Source organism: Ictidomys tridecemlineatus, unplaced genomic scaffold (assembly GCF_052094955.1).
Source record: "Ictidomys tridecemlineatus isolate mIctTri1 unplaced genomic scaffold, mIctTri1.hap1 Scaffold_1625, whole genome shotgun sequence".
Classification (NCBI taxonomy): Eukaryota; Metazoa; Chordata; class Mammalia; order Rodentia; family Sciuridae; genus Ictidomys; species Ictidomys tridecemlineatus.
In genome coordinates this window covers 54,657-76,759 of record NW_027521422.1, presented here as the reverse complement: position 1 = coordinate 76,759, position 22,103 = coordinate 54,657, and the positions used below count along the sequence as shown (strand labels likewise).

Here is a 22,103-nt window from a genome sequence, read left to right as displayed (position 1 = left end):
TTTACAGTAATTATTAAATTATTTTTGCAAAATGCTCATATGCTTCAACATATTTTTAAAGCACATTAATTAAGCAAAAATAATATCTGCTTTCTTCTTTGAGAGAAGCTCCTTCTACCCATGATTGCAGAAGATTAAAATCTATTTGCTTTTAACCTCCTCAGATTAAAAGAATGTAATCAGAGACAGAATGACAAATTGATTAAAATAAAAAGCTTTTTATAAAACTTGAAAAGTACTATCATCTTGTTATGTATTCATTCATATGAGTAATGTTCCATTTGAGGTCAAACAAAATATTTTCCAAAAGTTATAAGTTTCTGTTGAACTACTATATTTCAAGTTTCTCAGCCTTAACTTCTGTAAAAATCATGTTATGTTGAATAAAAATGCAATTTTTAATAAATACAGAATCTAAGACTGAAAAAGTTACAGATGGACAATTGTTTTTTATCTTGTGGTTTTCCTGTTTATTCATGTTAAACAGTATGTAGAATTAAATCCATAAAAATGGAAGCTGTTTGAATCAGACCATCCTGATTCTAAGGTAACACAGAAGATCAGCTTTCTTTAAAATGGACAGAGAACTGGTATATGTGTGCTTTTGGTTTTTCTCTGGTGGGGAATTAATATGAAATATCAAGTTTTCAAAGGTTTCCATTTGTGGTCTTTAAAAAACATAGCTGTAATTTTGTGAACCTTATGCCAATAGCAGTGGGATTTGCCCCCACCTCTGATGCTGAGCTGTCCTGGTCAACTGCCTTGGCTTTTATAAGATGTGACAGGAAGCTATGTGGGGCAGTTTCAGAATCTAGACCTCACCAGCTTTCAGAGCTTTTTCACAACCTCCTTCCCCACTGCCCCCAGCTCTTGAGGAACTCTGGACCCCCAGAAAAAGAAGAAGACCCAGTACCGAATTTTAGGGTCTCTCAGCTGCTAAACTACTCATGCAGTGACCTCCCCCCACCCAGGGCAGCTGCATGAGGAAGCCCAATAGGCATCAGAGCAACCAGTTGGACACAGCATTGTGAGAAGTATAGGTAAGGGTTGTTTTCAGCCACTAGGCTTCACGTTAAGGGATTCAGTGCAGCTACACAGTACAAAAATCTAATCCTCCACCAAAAGCTGGTACAAAAAATGAGTCCTCTTTCAAAAGCTCCACTTTAACATAGCCTTCTTTAGCAAACTTCTTTAGCCACTTTAGTGCTGCCCAAAAATCATCTTATATTATGTTGGCCTGGGTTTTCCTCAGAAACCAATCATAAATAAGGATTGGAGCTCAAGAAATTAATTTGGAGTTGAAATAGGGAAGTGAAGAAAGTTGCAAATCCATCTTACAAAGAGCAACCACAGCTCAGTCTTCCTGGAAAACTTGGAGACTTGTGGAACCTGTCTTATAGTCATTGTTTTCATGTGCCCTCATGTGGCCCAACAGGGAGCTGGTCAGTGGAAGATGATTTGGGAGAATACAATCATCTTTATGAGAAGAGATGTTTTTTCTTTTTTGTTCTTGATTGTATCAGAATCAGCGTTTCGTATAAAACTATCAGAAAATGATGCCATGGGTTTTAAGGTCTGGAACACAGAGTTGACACTGACTGGCCTGGGCTTTATATCTGAGTATGCATATGGGAAAGAATGTATGCAAGTTGGACACTGTGGCATGTCTGATGAGGACCAATGGCTAGTGTGTTTAAATAAAATTACATGATGAAGGTTTAATGAGGTGTCAAAAAAGAAAGAAATATACTTTGCATTCTAAAGCATAAATATACTTTGCATTCTAAAGCATTTATGCCTTTGATGTAAATTATATTATAAAATATAAAATTATAAATAAATATATAAAATTATATTATAAAATTATAAAATATTATAAAATTATAAAATATTTTTGAATTCGCCATTTCAATATTCAAAGTGATGTCAGGACAAAGTGATAAGGAGCAAATTTTCTTCCAGAATGTATTGCCGAAAGTTCCAGCTAAAACACATGCCCCCAATCTTGCAAAATCAAGATTTTTTTAATGCAGCATTTTTCACCACTCTAATTCCAGTTACAACTTATCTTCAGATTCCTTCTTTCCTAATACTTTCTCAATAGAGTCCTCCAGATTTTGCCCCAGGATGCAAATGAAATAAACATATCCCTACAATTCAAGATCACATAATCTAGTTTGAACGTATTAACACCACATTGGAATGTTTCCATGTCATATAAACTAGCAAAATGCTAACAAAACCACTCAGCTAAAAACTACCTAAAATTTCTAATTTCCAATTATATCTGCAATGCCAAAAGCATTGCCCATACCAAAAAATTAATAAATGTTTGCTAAATAAATAAATGTATGAATAGCGCATATTGGTACTATATGAAATAAAGGCAATCACATGAATGTTGATCAGCAAGTCTATCGTAGTCACAATTTTATGTAACATTATTTAATGGGGGAAAATAGCATATATGTGTGACAAAAGTGGTGGGCATGTGGGAAAGTTTGATAGAGGTCAATGCATGGAGAGATCTCTAGATCTTATAAAGCATGGAGAGATCTCTAGATCTTATAAAGCATGGAGAGATCTCTAGATCTTATAAAGAAAAGGAGAGCTACAGTTGGGGTAGATAGTGATAATAGCAAAATAATATGCCTGGGAAAAGAATGTTTACAGAAACAATAGAGTTAAGGGAGAATTTTGAATATATTTTTAGAGATAGTAAAACATTTTTGAGAAAACAAGGTCATAGAGGCCTTAAAAATATTTATAAAAGATGACAGAAAGAACGTTCACTTAGAAAAATGCACACCTGACTCTCGAGAGTTTTTTCCCTATTAGTAATATAAAATGTGAAGTGACTTGAACAGATAGTGTTGCCATTGATAGGATTTGGGAAGGGGTGATCAGTGGGTCCCACCAGTCATTCAGTGCAACATGACTTGTACTTACATTTCTGTTCTTACAATCACTCTTTCTCACATGTTAGGCCCTTATTTTCTTTTAATTGAAGAATAGGCCTGAATAACATGCTCATTAGTACTGATGAATAATGATTTAATTGCTTTCTTATTTGCATCTAATCACATAAAGGTCTTTAGCACATCCAATATTTAAGATTGTCATTTTTGAGGGAATTAAAGTTTGTTTTTCTGGAGAATTCAATCATATTTATTATTTTTAAAGATTTTATGGTTAAAGTAAAAAGAAATATTTCCTGATAATAAAGAGTACTAATAGTATATGTATGTATACGTATATACATAATATATACATAATATATATATATATATATATATATATATATATATATATATATAGAGAGAGAGAGAGAGAGAGAGAGAGAGAGAGAGAGAGAGAGAGAGATGGTGGTTTTACTTCCTTCAGGTACATTTCTGAAAGACAGATTGCTGTGTCATGGTAGTTCTATATTTTTTCATTAATTTTTATGTATTTTAAACATTTATTTCCCTCAAGCCTTTATTAGGTGGCTCTTGTTATCAATTAAACTTTTTAGAAATTAAAAAAGTTTAACTAGACTATTTCATGAATTAGTAATTGTTTTATTACAAAAACTGCAATTAAGCCAAACAACAAAAATATAAATGTATGCATAATTTATACAAATAAAGCTACATGGCCTGCACAGTGGCAACCACCTGTAATCCCAGTGGCTAGGGAGGCTGAGGCAGGAGGATCCTGGGTTCAAAGCCAGCCCCAGCAATGGTGAGACACTAAGCAATTTAGTGAGACCCTGTGTCTAAAAGAATACAAAATAGGGCTGAGGATGTGGCTCAGTGGTTGAGTGCCTCTGAGTTCAATCCCCAGTAACCTCCCACCTCCAGTAAAGAAAGCAAGAAAGCAAGCTATGTGTGTATATGGTAATGTAACAGTTCTGCAGCAGGCCTAAGTCAGTTAATTCTATCAGGAGATCCCTGGTTTTATGCTCTGGGCTCCCTCAGCAGCTTAATTTCCAGTGTGGCTATTCTCCTAGTAGCCACAGTGCATAAACCATTTGGAAAAGAGAGCATCTGTTCTGCTGCTATTTCAGGCAACAGAGAAAACACTTTTTCCCCCATTGTGTGTCACTCACCTAATGAAGACAGTGTGGATACATTCTTTCCATCAATTAAGATGGTAGTGCTCTGGAAAATTAAAGGGGAATGAAATAGGACCAATTGAGCACTTAGGGTTCACCTGGAGTTAACAATGGAATCCATCTCACCCAAAACCTGTGGCTGAGAATGAGAGAGGGAGGGATTCAGAAGGAAAGGAGCAGTTAATATTAACAAGATAAAGACAAATGGTTGGTGCAAGAGGAACAAATGTCCACAGCAAAACTACATAAAGACAATGGGCAATGGTGCATGGCTATAATCCCAACAATTTGGGAGGCAGGAGGATCTTAAGTTCAAAGCCAGCCTCAGCAAAAAAATTAAAAATAAAATAAAATTAAAATTAAAATAAAAACCCAACAACAATAATGACAAAAGTACACAAAGAACCTGAAGGGTGTTACTTTAAAGGTAAAATTCCTTAACAAGCTTTCTCAACAGTGGCAAGACCAGCCTTTTACAAAAGTTCTAATCCAAGTGTATTTTCTGTTGTGTACATAGGAAATGCTGTTATTTTAATAACATTGGGCTGCCTAAGAGGCCCCAACAGGAACTTTTACAAATAGATTCTTTTATTGACTAAGTGGAAATTTAGTAATGAAATTCAAGTACTCAAAGGTTCTTATTAGAAAGGCTGGTGGCCAACTGTTCTCAATCTCTCCAGAGGATGCAACCAGGGGACATGTGTTTTGTTTGGAGCATGAAGAGTTTATATATAACATAAGGAATCTAAGCAATTTTTTTCTGTGAATGGGATTATTAAATCATGGGTGTGTTGTTAAGGGAAGCTCTGAAATTTATATCAAGACCTAAATAATTTTATTTTTTAAACTAAAGTTATTCAGGGAAATTCCATTTAAAGGATGACTGGATAACTTTTTACTAAATATTTAATAAACATTGATCTTTTTTAAGGTTGATATTTTAAGATGGAAGACAACAACCATGAATAGACTAAAATAAGACAAATGTTTTACTAAATAGAATTAAATCCCCAATTCCTTGCTTGGAATACTGAAACAGAAAAAAATGTAAACGATTACAAGTTATTAATACAACAAATGTGTGTAAAAGTCAGCTTAAAATTGTATATTAAAATAGTCACCTCTTAAAATGTATTCAGCATATAAGCACTTTGGATATAGGATTTTTAGAACACGGGACTAAAGCCTAAAATGATCCAGGTTCTTCCAGGTTCTCAGAAGGTGTAGATTTATTTACTATAGTTAAAGCCTAATTAGTTCTCAGGGGATGGTGTATCTTTTAAACGTCTTTATTGCCACCATATTGGTTTTCTGAATAATCAGAAACTTCTGTTGTGATTGTGTACTGGTGTTTGAACAGAAACTCACTGTAAGTAGAAACAAATGACAGCAATTGCTAGTTGTCACTTGAGCAGAGTGCATGCACCAGAGGGGGAAGAAAGAACTTGGTGGAATATTCCTAAGATGGATCATCTGACCCAGTCTTGAGGACACCAACAGGTGCCTCTGTCCCTCCTCTGCGCTCGGTGCCCTCGGGCATTTCTTCAGCTCTCGTGGGCATTCTCACTGCAGAGTCTGTGAAGGAGGGCAGAGCCCTTCCAGCTGTGCGACTCAACTTCCTTGGCCACACGCACACTGTGAACACAAGCCCTGTCCCCTCCTGTCGGAGCTGTGCTCCTCCTGCACGATTCCCTGTTCCAGCTGACCAATTTTTCCCACCATTTGCAGGTTGATGTTTGAGATGCCACAGGAAATGGGCTTAATTGCCATTGCAGTCCGGCAAACCCAGGGCAAAGGTCAGTCATCTTTTGTTGTTTTTCTTTGCTAAAATCTATGATTCTCTTGGCCAGAGAGCCCACTGATCTTGTGTGCTAATCACTGAGACAACTTGAGTTGGAGTCTTTCCCATTTTCACAGCCCTCTGAAATGGGGCCAGAGGGAAGGAAACCGTGTTGGGAAGCATTAGCCTCAGCAGAATCAAAATACTCTCTCAAACGGCCGTGTGGGTTGGTCACTCGACATTTGCTTCTGATGGCCTTAACAACCACAGGCCTACATTTTGTAAATTCTTCTCTCTGATGTGTTCTGGTCTTTGCATTTGTAAATCATAACTGTGTTAGATTTATTTTCCTGAAGGTCCTCCCGAGGGTCCTTCTGTGTCTCTAAGTATCATGTGGAAGGGCTTCTCGCTTGTGGATTCCCACCCTAGCCAGCACTGGAATTTTCATGAGGTGGACACTAGATCAATGATCTTTTGCAAAGTGACCACAGAAGCAGGGTGCTGCTTGGGCCTCTTCCACCTGCTGATCGTGGAACAAGAGCCTGGATCCTCCAGAGCCCATGTGCAGTCTGCCCCAGGTTCCTTGCACAGTGTCTGCAAGAGACACCAGCAAGTTGGCCCTGCCCCTCCTGATCCCCAGCCAGGCTCTCAGAGGCTCCTGTAGCTTTTTCAGAAGAAGCAGAGAAATAAAAATCTGTTATTTTACACTTATTCCTCTTGAACATAGCTCAATAAGAAAAAAAATGATTCAAACTATGGGACTCAGTATGGTGGATTTTTAAAGACATTCTAAAAGAACTTTGATTAATCATACTTCTCATTTTGATCATTTTACTTTCCTAAATTAAATTTTAAGAAAAGTAACAGACCCTTGCCCAGTGAGCACCTCCTCCAACAGCTCCATTCACCCATCAATGGACTGATCCTTGGGCTGATCCACTGATGAGGTCAGGGTCCCCGGGATCCACTCACTGCCTAAAGCCCCGCCTCTGAACCTTGCTGTGGTGGGAACCAGGCTTTCACCAAGAGACTTTGGGGGTCATTCCAGATCCAAGCCCTAACCCCCTCCTCTCCCAGGCCAGACTCATCAGATAAAATAAGAACACATCACCAGCAGCTGGGGTGGTGGGGTTGGGACTTCATGATGTGACACTTTGGCAACTTCAAAACCTCCTTAAGAATCCTTTCAATAGATTTTTTTTAAAATCTTCATTTTTATGTCTTTTAATTTCATGTATTTTAATTCAAGATCTTAATAATCAACAAGTCAGAGTGGCTATCTAAAAGCCTTCCAGTTAGAGCCAAAGACCATGTAGGCAAGAACGCACCAAGTTCAAACAGGAACCTCTATACCACCTGGAGCCTGATGAGTAGAAGCATTTATGCCAGTTAAAGTCAGTAACAGGCTGGGGCATAGCTCTGCAAGGTATAGCTTGTTGGCCTGCACGAGACTCTGGGATCCAGGATGGCAAAAACATATTAAGTCAGTAAAATCGTGCTGGAATCACAATCATCGTAACTGCAGTGGTACAGACTAACATCCTTAGCCTTCAAGTTCTCTGTTCAAAAACCCTTTCTCCAGGATCCCTCAAGGTATTCATCGTCTGTAGAGCTAGAAGAAATCTAGCTCTACATGGCCTCAGAAGCAGCCATGAGCCAGTCACTGGAGACTTCTGCCCTGGTGGGAATGATATGTTCAGTTCCCGAGGCTTCCCTTCTGCAGACATCCTTGAGTGTGAGGCGGAATACCAAGTACCCAGTGCAGAACACGGCCAGCTCTCCGTCCCCCCAGGGCCCTTCATACCTTGTATCCACTGCACGTCAGGCCCGTGTTTCTTTTTGTCAGGACGCACTTCATTCAGAGGAAGAAGGACCTCTCTATCTCTATCTCGTACTCTGAAAGCAGGAGCGAGGTTCCATGGGCCATGGTCCCACCTGCTTCCCATCTCCCCCCACACAGCACCATGAAATTCCCAGGGCCACAGTCAGAGGCCTGCTCCTCTGTGCCCGACTCTGACTCTGAGAACTTGCTAAGGTCTGGGTGAGGAGGGGAGAGACTGGCCCTGTCCTGGTGTGGCTTCCACAGGCCCCAAAAGAGAGCAGCTCAAATCTCAGCCACAGCCTGGAGGCCAGCCTGGAGTCAAGGGCTGGGCCTGGCAGAGCTCCACCAGCCACCATCACCTCCTAGAGGCCACAGAGTGGCTTGGCATCGGGAGAACTTCCTGGCAGTCTTGGGGTGGGTGCCTGAGATACCGTGAAGGCCCAGAAGAGTCTGACTCCCCTCAGGTAGCAGATGCTAAGTGTCAGTCACAGCGTAGGCTCTTTCCCTGGCAGAGGGGGCCGGCCACTCATACCTCCTGCACTGTGGGGGCTGGGTGCCGAGAACCACCATGGCCAGAGCAAAGCTTTGGCCCTCATTTCTGGCCCTGGAAGGAGCAACTCTTGTCTCCACCTCCCCAGGGAACCCCTCACAGTTTAGCTAAGCCAGACCTTCCTTTCCTTTCTTTGAAAGGCCCTGTGCATAAAGAGTTCTCACTCTTGTAAACATACAGGAGTCCTCCTTGGCTTTAAAGGACACCAGCCCTCAGAGACAGCAATAGAGAAAGGCCACACCTCTGAGTGAGGGGCTGTCACTCCACTCTAAATAGACATTTGTTGGAGGTTAATAAGTTTATTTATTTATTTATTTTGTAAATAAATACAAGGCCCTCACACATGCTAGGCAAGTCTCTAGCACTGTGCTACATTCCCAACCCTTTTCCATTTTGAAACAGGGTTTCACTAAGTTGCTGAGGCTGCCTTAAACTTGTGATCCTTCTGCCTCAGCCTCCTGAGAGGCTGAGATTACAGGCATGCACCATTCTGCCTGGTGATAAATTTATCATTAAAAAAGGATTGGGCTGGGCATGGAGGCACATACCTGTACTCCCAGTGGTTTTGGAGGCTGAGGCAGGAGAATTGTGAGTTCAAAGCCAGCCTCAGCAACTGTGATACATTAAGCAACTCAGTGAGACCCTGTCTCTAAATAAAATACAAAATAGGGCTGAGATGTGGCTCAGTGGTTGAGTGCCCCTGAGTTCAATCTCCAGTACTGAAAAAAAAAAAAGGCTGAAGTGGAGCAAGGTCCTCCTCCACTGTCCCTGAGGGCACTGCCTCATGGAAGTTTGGGAATCAACTCAGAGGCCTCCTTGGTTCCCCCAGCTGGACAGGCTATGTGCTTTACCCACAGTCCTCCTGTCTGAACCAGACAGATGTCACTGAGGTGTGGAAGCTCACGTCTCAAAAGTACCACCTGGTCTTACTCATCTGGGGGGAGGGCGCACTTCTCACACATTTCACCATGAAACAATGGGGTTCCATCCAGGCAGAAAATCTGTGAGAGAGAAGAGCACCGTGTGCTCGGGAGCCTTCCCTGCACCCCTGGGCTGGCGCTGCAGGGAGTCAGCACGGGACCCTAGGCCCCCAGCTTGTTGCCTCTCCTCTAGGACTGCTCTCCACCTCAGCCTCAAACCCCACAGAAACAGGAGTAGACGGGCCTCACTGTCCCCCCAGCTGCACTTACTTTCATTCCTTCACCACTTTTCCAGAGGCTACAACACAGGAAGGGGAACATGAAACCCAGGGCAGTAGCAAAAGGCCACTGCCAAGCAGGGGGCACCCTGTGCAGTGTTTTAAGCAACAACATGGTGTTCTGAGGAATTCTCTAGGACTCCTGCTGTCTGTGTCCAGCTTTGAAAACACACCAGAGTGGAAAGATTAGTCATTGTTGTTGGGAATGACTCTCGGCATCATTTTTTCATGTTGATTTAGACGCCATCCCATCCCAACGACTATCACAGGCTGTAGTTATAGTCAGGCCCCATCTTGTCTGAGAAGCTGGCACACCAGACTCTCTCCTTGGAAAGGAACAGCGAGATCAACTGCTACTGGACAACTGAGCATGCACTTCTGTGGTCCCTCCTCCGAGCCTGAGGGTAATCTTCCCCAGGAGGGAGCAATAAGAATGAAAGCCATATTTCTCCTCCATGGCTAAATGTCCTCACCACTTTGAAGTCTTTTATTTGCATTTTGTTCCACTGGGGAATTGGGGCCCCATTGGGTACTATAGTCTAAGACATAAGTGAGACCCATTAGTCTGCTGGCCTCTCTGAGCTGTCCACGAAGTTAAAAGGCCGGGGTCCCAGAAAACTTCTGTATCTTCCCAGCATTTGTTCTAATTTTGTGATGCCCAGGGCATCTTAACTGATTTGTGCTATGGCAAAAAAAAAAAACCCATACCCCTGCTCAGAGTAACACTTTTAAATGCATAAAATAAAATGCATATAGTTACAAAACAAACCAACTATGTAGGAAAGTAGTTATCCCAGTATTTAAACACATAGTGGCACACCCTGAACATGGATGTAAGTGTGCTATTTTATCACTACATTAAAAAACAAGGTTCAGTGGTGGGTCTCATGACTTCCAGAATTTTGCAGTAGCCACGAGCATAAATGATATGTTGAAATGTCCACCATGGCTACAAGGTAACATGAAAATAGCAAAGCCACTGTCCTCCTCCTCTCAGGATGGTTTACAGTCTGTGGTCATAGCAAAGGAACTGCTGTCACCCAGGGGAATTTCAGGTGTAGTTTCCCCCAGGCAGTTTCACAGCCCCCTGGGCTGTATCCTCAGAAGCTGCAGCCCAGGTCTAAACCTGTGAGGCTGCAACCTGCAATTCTAAATCACGAGCACCTTTGTCCCCGGCAGCTCTGAATAGTCTTTGGCAGTAATGGAGGCTGGTTTAAATAATCTGGTTTAAAAGACAGAGGCCAAAATGCACCTCCCACTTGATGGGGCCAAGTGTTGCCCTGGTAACCCCTAGACCTTGGCAGGTGTTGGAAGCCAAGCCCTGGGTCATAGTTAAGAACGTGGCCTTGTTTACTTTCACCTGGAGGAACTACCTTGGAGCAGGTGATGGTGAAGAGGCGGGTGAGCGGCGAGGACAGCCGTCATCTCGTCGTGGTCAGATGGATGGATGTACTCATAAATACTGTTGCCTGTGAGCTCTACCTGCAGGGGTGGGAACAGAAATGTCACCATCTCTCCAGGGTTGGCACCAGGGGAAAGTGCAGGGTGTGCCACATGCTCACACCCCGCTGGGGTCAGGACTGGAGTCTGCCCACAACCCACACCTGTGTCAAACATGGAACCTTTGCCTCCCCACAGCCCAGCTCTGAACTGCCTTCCATGCCTGAGAAGCCAGAGGGCCAGGCCTGAGCTCAGAGCCCAGGAGGCCCGAGCACAAAGGAACGCCCTGGAGGGGCCTGGGCAGCATCCTTCAGAGACAGCTCAAAATGGACTCCAACTCTCTGGACTGTGTCCTGCACCCCCACTCACATGCTGCCTGCCTGAGATAGCCACTGCAGCCCTACTGTGCTCCCTCCCAGAGTCGCGTCCACTCCACCTCTCAGAGCTGACCAAGGGACCACGGGAGGCTCTACTCTGACAAAGCCCCTTTCTTCAGCAGCTCTGAACCGTGTGCCTCAGGCACTGCCAGGCCTCTCTCACATTGCCAGAAATGTATCTCTGGCTTTCCTGGTCCAAGATGACTGTGCAAATTCTACAGCTCTGGCCCAAGGGTGCGGCTGTGTCTCTGTGTGACCTGCAGGAGGGATTGGGGCCACTCCAGCCAGCCACATGATGTGGTGGTTATTTCCTGGGGTTGCTACCTCAACACCAGGGTAACGCCTCCTTCCAGACATGCCCCACAGGGGGCCCCATGGCAGCCCTCCAGCCGTGTCTGTGTCGGCCTGGACCTGGCTCTGCAGGAATGGGTGGTTCCAGAAAAACTCCACTACTGGGATATTTGCACAGAGGGCCCTGGGGGTCCTGTTCCTGACTGTGAGCATCTTTAGAATGTTCACCCAAGTACGGATGCCACTCAAGGATACGCTATTGAGTCCTGGAGACCTGCACCCCTTCACAAATGGGCAAAGGCACAGAAAGTTTCAGAAAGAGCCACCAGGGCAGTCTTCTGAGTACTGGGACACAGTCCTGTTTTTAAGACTCCTATTAGTAGAGTTGGGAGTGACAGATAAGGGCAGTTGTCAGTGTATTCCAGTATTGTTTGGAGGAGCATAAAGAAGAATGACGGTAATTTCAACGCAGCCAGTGGGAACCCCAAAGCCCAGCTGAAATAGTGCCCTTGGGAGGCAAAGGACCTTGAGTGGGTCAGAAGAGTCTTCACAGCCCTGCCCAAGGGAGGTGTGACCCTAGGGAGCACAAGGAGGCTGTGGCTGTCCTGTGTCTGGCCAGGGCACATTTGGAGACTACCTGCTGTCAGTCAGAGGGTCATCTACGAAGGGGTAGCCCTGCAGGTGCCATGTGCCAGGTCCCACAGCTGCATAAGGCCAGCCAAGTGGCTCAGTGAGAAGTTCTCCTGGAGCCTCCAGGGCCCTCAGCTCTTCACTTGGAACCAAAGGGCCCTGGAGAGGTGAAGTAATGTATCCCGCTCCTCCCAGCCAGTTCTCCTAATCTGTCAAGATGTGGCAAACTGCCTTCTTTATTCAGAAGAGATTGTTTCTGGTCTGCTAAGTAATTTCATCCCCTCAGAAGGCTTGCATGGCTCCACTCTCGGCATCGTTCCTGGAGCATCTCCTTCAAATATGAGGCAAGCAGAGCACAGAGAGAATCCTGTTACAGACATCCCCCTGTCACCTCCTCACAGCCACCTCCCGAATCTGGGCCTCTGTAATCGACCTCAATGGAGATTGGCCCATGTGAAAAACGTTTATGTCATTTTGTTGGGAAAAGAGAGAGAGAGAGAGAGAGAGAGAGAGAGAGAGAGAGAGAGATATGAACCTTCTTCTTTCAAGTCATTCCTGTTACCCCTTAAAAAGTTTTAAATAAACCAGCAACATTTAAGCCAGCCACATGAGACAGAGCTATGGGGCACATTATAGAGTGTTATCAAAATGGGGAGTTTCGAGCTAAACACTAAAGGAGCTGGATTTTTAAAATCATTATTTCAATGGCTTATTATATATGTGTTTATTTATATATTTATTCTGGGGGCTGCAGGCTGAACCCAGAACTTCAAGCATGCTAGACAAGCACTGTGCCATTGAGGTCCAGCTTATTTTAAAATAATTATAATAATAATAATGTTTTAGTATTGGCCTGTAATGGATACTCTTATCCATGTTTTAAGGGAAAAAAAATGATCATTGTGGTTTTCCTGAAATTCTTTTTGAGAGAAAAATAGTATTTTGCGGGGCTGGGTTGTAGCTCAGTGGCAGAGCACATGCCTAGCAAGTGTGAGGCCTTGGGATCAATCCTCAGCACCACATAGAAGTAAATATATAAAGATATTCTATCCATTTACAACAAAAATTTAAAAAATTTAAAAAAAAAACAGTACTTTACTAACGTCTCTGTTGAGAAACACCTTTAGGGACTTGCAGGAAAACTTGTATCTCTACTAATTAGGGGTTTTAATCCCCAAATATTTTCATCTATTTCCAAAGTTCCTGTTCTCATCAGAGATTGGAGAACCAGGAGGGGCAAGAGGCAGGGAAGGAGGGCTTGATTTTCTGAGTTCTTGGGTCCATTATAAAACGGACAGGAAAACACTAAGACTGTCTAGGAAGTAAAATAGCCGTCAAATAAAGGAAATGTTTTTACAGAACAAATTCTGGAATGATAAAACAGTGCTGACCTTAACTCAAAATTATGGTTGACATATGTTTCCTGTATTTATTTATCTATTCATGCTTTTCAATGCCAGAAGAAATGTGACTACCTTGCAGGAAAAATATTGTGTGTGTGTGTGTGTGTGTGTGTGTGTGTGTGTCCGTCTGTCTGTCTGTCTGTCTAGAGAAGGAGAGAAAGTTGTTGCCATAAAACTCCCTGGACTCATACATCAGACTTATTAAAACAGAACTTCGATGTGATCCCTTATTATTTGTAGAACCCTGCTAACTACAAAATGAATGACTTTTCTACTAAGAGCTTTTTTATGTTTTGCTGAATAGCTTTTCCTCCTGCCAAGAAAACTGCCTATGATAAATACAACACTAAAAGGGTATATTCTGTGGGGAAGGGCAGAGTCACTCGGCACTGGGGAAATGCACATTACTCTGTTTTGGATGTTTTGCTGAGTATGGTAAATTGAGCATTTAAAAATAAGATGGTTAAGATGGTTTGGGTTTCAGGGTTCAAGTTATGTCAACAAACATAAAACATCGTCCTTTCTCTTTATTTCAAAAGTGAAAAAATTTGGTCTTGTGCCTCTAACTTACACGGTTGCTGTTTGTATTATTGTGTTTCTGGTATCAATCTCAAATATTACATTTTTCTTTATGTGTCTCATAAACAGCTATTTTATATGAAAATGTATACCAGTAACCTCAATGTTATATAACATGGAACTTTGGTAAGGAAATCTGAACCACAAGGATATTTAAAACTATATATAGCAGCTATACAGGGATTGTTTTTGCTTAAATATAAGTAAAATAATTACAATAATAAGAACAAAAAAGGAATCAAATCCGTTGGTAAATGTTCAGTGAATGTTATGGATAAGAGTGCTTCCCGGCACTACTTTTTCCAACATATTAAAATATGTCTGTATGTTTTTGTGCTGCAAACCTGACAGAATCCCCAGGTTGGATGCAACTGTTTTCTAATGCTCAGCCTCTGGACTAGGTGGACAAACTAACTGTATTTTCTGCTTATCTCTGCCATTTTTAATACCACAGTTTAACAACAATGACCTCTTGTTTACTAGCTTAAGATTTAAAAAAAAAATACACTGTCATAAGACGTAGATTTTTAAAAATTCCAATACTGGAATTAAAAAAAGTTTAATGAATCCTTTTTAAGCCTGGTGCAGTGGCACATGCCTACAATCCCAGCTACTTGGGAGAATGAGGTAAGTTCAAGGGCAGACTGAGCAACTAAGCAAGACTTGCCTCAAAATAAAATAAACATGGTTTGGGGGTATAGCTTAGTGGTAGAGCACTTGCCTAGTATGGAAGAGACTCTGGTTCCATCTCCAGCATTTAAAAGGAAAAAAAAGGCTTTGGGTTTGAAGAATATAAAGAATCATTTTTACATCCTCAAATGTATAATTCAGGTATTTAGATAGTACAGATCAAAAGCAGGACAAAACAGAACAATTCCCTTCTGCTGTGAATTTTCACACGATTATGGCAGAACTGATGGGGGAAGGTATGTTCCTGTGACCCTCTACCGAGGAGTGTAACCTTGACTTAACATGAACCTCACTTAATGAGACAATGTCACTGAGAGTAATTGAAAGTTCTAGGAATACAGACGAGCACCATGTAAATATAAGCTATTACTACAATTGCTATTCACCAGAAAACATTTTAAAGCATTACTCTGTCTACTGGGTAAAATTTTACTAATATTTTTGTGTGTATGCTGGGGATTGAACCCAGAGCCTGGCGCAGAATAGGCAAGAACTCTACTACTGAGTACTATCCCCAGTCCGTAAGCCTATTTTATTAAGGTTTTTGGTTTGTTATATTTGTCCAATTCTTTGCTAATAATGAAAATAATCTAAAGGGTGCAAAACATTTTTTTAAAGAGTAGTTGGGTATTTGACATCCTATTCAATACTTTATTTTACTGTTTAAGTAAAGAAGACAGAAAAAAATACACATTGCAATTCTACCTAAATTTCCTTCTATGGAGTTAATCATGAACAGAAGGCAGATCTAAGAGAAAAGTTTGTTGTTGCTTATTTAAACAGTTCACTGTGGAACACTCCCCAGCCACTGACCAGGGGCTCACACTGTCATTAAAGTGTTTTTGTAGCTGCAGACGGAGGCTAACACAACTCCATGGAGAAATCAGAAAAAAATCATTTGCCCTACATGATCAACTTGACTTATCTTTTTTACAATTGTCCTTTCATAGGCAACAAAGAAACTAAAGGAATCTCTACAACTTGCTTAGAAAATGGTCATACCTGGACTTTTTTCCCTTTTAAAACAACGATACAAAGTTGTATTTTTGCATATGATGAAAAAGAAACATCATGCTTTTATGTTGCCTCCATTTCCTCATGTGGAGTTAATCTTGACAGAAGGCTTAGTCATTACCTTTCCAATGTGTTGGTCATTCTTAATTATTGTGTTCATAATCAACAGAATCTTTTTCCCACATAAAAAGAGTCTGTGTGGGGTGCAAGGTAGGCTGGTAGGCTGAGCTGCCTGAGTGACAGATTGCTTAAGTTGTGCTCAGTACCTAAAGATGTGCTCACATATTCCAAGTGACCGAGCAACCCTAAGAGATGCCCACCAAAGTACTCTAGTTGCAAACTGTATTTAATGAAAGTGAGGCTTTCTGGCTTTTGTATAGCTCCCTATACTTCACAAATCACACAAAATAGTTATTCTGATCTGTTTCCCAGCATGATCTGAAAGAGAGACAGAGCAGACATTACCATATTATTTAAAATATAACCCCAGGACATAAAATTCCTGGATAGTTGAATTTATTTCCCATTTTGTTTTGACTGCTAGGGATCTCAGATATAAATTTAATACTGAAAAATAGTGGTCAAATTGATTTCTGTGATCATATGCAGAAATAAAACTTTGTATCCTTGTTTTAAAAGGGAGGAAGGGCCAGTACTACCATTTTCTAAGAAAGTTGTAGATTCCTTTAGCTTCTTTGTTCCCTGAAGAGAAGACAATTGCAAAAAAAATAAGTCAAGTTGATCATGCAGGGCAACTGGTTTTCTTCTGATTCCTCGATGAGGTTGTGTTAGCCTCCATCTGCAGCTACAAAAACACTTTAATGCCAGTGTGAGCCCCTGATCAAAAATGTTTTGACAAATCATCTTAAAAGTATATGAAATGTTTTATCTTATTTGTGACAATATTGTAAGACTATCAAAAGTAAATTATACTTTTAAAAGGTAAATAATCCACAGATTAGGTCAGAAGTAGAAACCAGTCTAGGTGCAAGTAAATAATTCTGATTAATTCTAAAAAATGTAAAGTAATAAATTTCTTTTTTCTTTCCTTTCCATTTATTTGTGGAGGATTGGGGATGAGGAGTGGGCAATACTTATTCAGCTAAGCACATTCTCTACCACTAAGCTGCTACAATCTCCAATCCCATAGAAATAGTAAATCTAATCTTCTCAAAACATTTCTCAGTCTGTACACATATTTATCCCTCAGTTCACATAGATGCAAGAGTCAAGCTTTGGAGGTTTGGCTTGTGTGCTTGCCTAGTATATGTGAGGCACTGGGTTCAATCCTAAGCACCATGTAAAAATAAAACAAAAATATTGTGCCACCTATAACTAAAAAATAAACATTAAAAAAAGAATCAAGCTTTGATAAACTATTTGGGATAGCAGGTCCCATAAGAGAAGAGAGAGTAAGAAACAACCTTCTAAACTATTTTAATATGCAATCTCCTTTAACAGACTTTGCATAGGAAACACATAAGCCCATTTGGATGTGGAGAAGGATGTGCATACATTGGAAGAGATGGCTGTAAAATAATGAAAAGTTTTTTTGTTTTTTTTTTTAATGTACTGGCAGAAAAAGAAAAGGAATACACCAAACTCGGGTTCCCAAATTTGGTAATTTTGTTTTTCAATGAGAAAAACTCAAGAAACATTAATAGGCATGTTCCATTTGGGCTTAACTGTGGGAGAAGGATGGAAAGAACAGGTCACTCACACGCTTTTTAGGAGCCCTTGTTCTGTCTCTGTCATTCATTGAAGTATGTCCTCACTTGTGATGAAAAGTCACGCTGAGAGCTCACAATATAAAGGAACGTTTAGTCCTGGCATGTATAAAAAAATGTGACTTTTATCTCTCTTCCCCACGCTTGTTAAATCAGAGATGTGAAAGGGAAACCCAGTCTGCTTCTCCTTGTCCGGGCCATCCACAGGCCCAGACAGCAGCCGGACCCTCAACCCAACCCTCATCTGGCTGGGGGTCCACAAGCTGAGGTCATCTTTTCCTTCTAAGGGAGGAACCCCCTTTTCAGAAGATGGTTTCACTTTTCCAGAAAAATGGGTAATATTTAAATGTTCTAAAGAAACCAGAACCTCGCAGTGCAAAACAGTAGTAAACTGAATTTTATGAGTTTCTATCACAAGCATATAAAATGCTTTACTGAAACAACCACTGAACTGGAAAAACTCAGGAAAAATGACCTTGAATTCCATGTGAACACTCATAAATCTACCCCTTCCCTTTCTGTCTCCCCAAAACACATGCCGCATAAATCCATGTTCTACAGAAGCTTCCTCTCACCTCACAGCAACGCACAATACCATGTGCAGCCCAGCATGTGTGGCCTGACTGTAGGTCCCCTGGGGAAGCTCTTTTCTGTGCCATCTAACATCACTAGGTGAGCAGGTAGGGCAGGGCATACATAGGACAGACTCAGAACAGGGCTGGCCACAGTGAAGACATAGTTGTCACAAGCCTCAAAGGAAAAAGAAAGGAAAAAGGTAAAAATGCAAAGAAGAAAAAGGAGAAGGAGAAGGAGAAGGAGAAGGAGAAGGAGAAGGAGAAGGAGAAGAAGAAGAAGAAGAAGAAGAAGAAGAAGAAGAAGAAGAAGAAGAAGAAGAAGAAGAAGAAGAAGAAGAAGAAGAAAACTGCATGGGAATCCTATTAAAGAGAAATTTGGGGTTGGGGGTAGAGCTCAGTCATAGAGCTTGTTCAATCCCCAGCACTAGGTGAGGGTGGGGGTATTTTGCAGTTATGAATAATGTTCATAAACTAATGCAGACTCATTTTCAGGCTAGGCAAAGCTGTCACAATCTGCTACAATATAATCGAATATTTTGATTGTACATAAAATTAGGCCATACCTACCTGGGACAAACCTAAATGTACAGAAGCCGTCTCGGATATATACATGATTTTGCCATCAGATGCTCCCACAAAAACAAATCCATCCAAAGTCTGAAACAGAAAACGTATCAGGGTAAGAGATGTTAGTTCTACACCAGCATTAAATCTAGAAATTTTGCTGTCACTGGGCTGGAGGTGAAGTGGGAGGAAGGCATAAAGCTCAGTGGTGAAGTGTTCGCCAGCATCCATGAGCCCAGAACTGGGGAAAAAAAAATCAATGCATATTTGTTAAATTCAAAAAAGAAGTCAGGGCCATGAGGACCACAGGTGACAACATTCAAGGTTTATTTCCCAAGCCAGGCTCTGAAATGTTTTTAAAGCACTTTAAAAAAAACCTTACATCCACATCACAAAAATCATCTGAAACATTTGAGAATTCCTATCATGCTCACTTTAAATGTAGTAGCTTTATTGTTTGGAGTTATTTTAGCACTTAGCACAAATCCAGAGTTCTATGGTACTTAGGGGAACATCCACTACTATATAGACCATTTAAGTCATAATTGGCAGTCATTTATACCACTAGGACATACTCATTATTTGCCACAATATTCTAGTTACCCATAAGTACCATTTGAATAATAAATTCCGACCACTGCTGCTCCCCAGAAAATAAAACAAAATACCTGATTATTTTACCAGACAAAGTCTATAGAATTAACTATTTCAACTTTGTAAAAGATTGAATAACTTTTGCCAAATTCAAGGAGAAAAAGTATCTTCCAAAAAAATTAAAACTACCCAAATGAAATTCTGATTTTTACCTAATCCCTCTAAAAATAAGATAAAACTATAAGAGATAATTAAGACAAATAAAAAGGTAATGATTATTTTTCTGTGTCAAAGACTTAACTTTTGAAAAAGGAAACTGTACTTTATTTACTCATTCATATTTTAGATCCAGAACCAAAGAAAAGCAATAAAGTTTGTGAAAGACCCATACAATCCGCAGTGCAACTCCCATAAAAAAATATTACAAATTAATTTCTGGCCACAAATTCTATTTTTACAGCATGTAATTGAAACCAGATTACCTTTGGGTTTTCTACTCTCCCCCTTGGAGGTGGGCTATAAAGAATGTAGCAGAAATGAAACTTGAAAGATATCCTTACATTCTGCTGTCTCAAATACCGTTTGCTGCAAAAATTCTTTGCTAACTAAATTATCACTACCTTTCCCTGTGCTAGGTTGAGACCAGCAACTTGATTATGTCTTACTTTCAGGTTTCTAACTCAGCTACAACACATTTTCCTAACAGAATCTGGGACAAACTATAAAGCAATTTCTAAAGTTACAGACACTTTGATGTATTTTGCATAGTTGCTAAACTCTAAAACCATTAGAGATACATTTAACAAAACAGATCTCTTGCAACATCTAGGAAAACAAATAAAAGTGAAGAAATTATCATAATTAAATTCTAAACGTTACCAGCAGTAGCTTAAAAAATAATATTCTTAATTGAAAACATGGAGTGTGCTTTCCTAGCTTCAATTACCTAATTCACTTACATGTATAATAACTGCAAAGACAGCCATCCACACACCACTCAGGAATTAATTAAATGTAAGACCTCTGGAAGTGTTGACTTTGCCCACCAGACTTTCTCTGAAGTTCCCCTGCAAGCACTTAGTTTTCCCTGATATTAGTGTCACTTATAATGTGGACAGTATGAAACACGGAAAACATGCAGCGCAAAGCTGGAAGGGCGGGCAGACGGCGAGCCGAGGGCGTGTGGGCCAGGCTCCCAGAGAGTGTTACCTGGCCGGCTGCTATGCCACCGCAGTTCTCTTTAGTTGTGAAAGTTCCGGGTTTCAAATATTCCCCCATTCCCTTCTCCCTCGCACATGTATTTTCAAAAACAACACACGCACACGCACACACACACACACACACACACACACACACACACACACTCACACTTGCTAAACGCTGCCACATTGTGGCACAATGCTTCCTGAACGGTGCTTCTCTGGCTCCAGAGCCTGGCCCGGTTTCTGGGACAAACCGAAGTAAGGTTGAAACGATTTAACCACGTTCAGGGGCGCCTTTCCGCCTAGGTCTGGGTGAGCTAGAAACCCCTGGGGCGCTGGGATGGAGAGGGATGCAGGCTGGGGCTGGGGCTGAGGCTGTACCGGACAGGCTAAGCATCCACGCTTGGGTTTTGACCCTCCCGGGCGGGAGCCACCCCCGCCCCTGGGACTTCTTCAGCTTGGGGGCGGCCTGTGGATTTGTGCCGCGCACCTAGAAACTCGGGTGACAGGGTTGGAAGGGAGCCCCCGCCAGGGCGACTGGCGGCGGCGGCGCTCCTCCCACGGCGCGGTGGTTCTACCTGCAGCAAGTGCGATCCCAGCTCCTTGGCGACACTATCCAGAGGCCCGGTGCGACTCGGCTGTCCCCATGCATCTCCTAAACCTGGACCAGGAAATGAAACAACCAGTAAACGGCAGCGTTCAGCAAGAGGCGGTGGCGCCACCCAGAGCGCTCAGAGCCTGAGCTCCCTGAGCTCCTCGAGGCTGGAGCGTGCCCCTGCTTCTCCTCTGCCCAGCATGCTGCAGCCTGTGCCCTCGCAGCCGCCCCTTTGCCCTTGGTTTAAAAGAAAAATACCTGAGGAGGAATTCCCTTCGAGGGCTCCAGCAGAGTGCCCCTGCGCTCACTGAGCCAAGCAGGCGGACAGCTCCCGCAGGTCGCCCACATGCTCAAGGCTCTGAAATTGCCGTTTTATTTGAAATGCCACAAAGTAATCTAATCTGCTTTGAAATTGGCCATCCTCGTAGCCCAACGGGGATATCGATTTGACCTGTAAATATTCCCCTAAGGACCTTCTCTTCCTCCCTTCCCAGGTGTCACCCGCAATTCTGCTTTTTCCCCAAGACAGAGAGCCTCAGATGGAAAGGCCCCGCCGTCCAGGGGCAGCTTTTCCCATATTAAAAAAAAAAAAAAGAAAGAAAGAAAAGAAAAGAAAAAGGAAATTTCCCTCCCCTCCACGTTATCCCATAGTCTTCTCGGCTCTCACTGGCTTCCCGGAAGAGCTGTCCCCCTTCCAAACTCAGGAAGGTTTACCTGGGGGTTTCCGGGAAACACGCTCCATATCCGCCAGCGGCGGGCGCGGGACGGGCCCAGAGCCTGGAGAGCCCAGGGTAGGCTCGAAGGTAAAGGAGAGGGGGCGGTTCTTGCACAATCCGGAGCCCCCCAGTCCCTGTGCTTTTTAACCGCCTCATCCCCAGAACCTCCTACTCTTCCCCACCACCTCCCCGACGGCCACCAGTGGTGCAGAAAATGCGTCAGGGGAATGGGAGCCCTGCGCATCCGAGTCCTCTTTCCC

At 42.1% G+C, this 22,103-nt stretch overlaps 1 long non-coding RNA gene across 1 annotated transcript; it reads right to left on the bottom strand.

The window, feature by feature from the left end:
- Positions 1 to 3,355: 3,355 nt before the first annotated feature.
- LOC144372783 (uncharacterized) lies at positions 3,356 to 21,306 on the bottom strand. The gene is made up of 4 exons (XR_013432660.1): positions 21,111 to 21,306; positions 18,740 to 18,829; positions 10,820 to 10,928; positions 3,356 to 7,772 (listed from the first exon to the last, which is right to left on the bottom strand). It is a non-coding gene; the product is annotated as an uncharacterized LOC144372783 (long non-coding RNA).
- Positions 21,307 to 22,103: the final 797 nt, after the last annotated feature.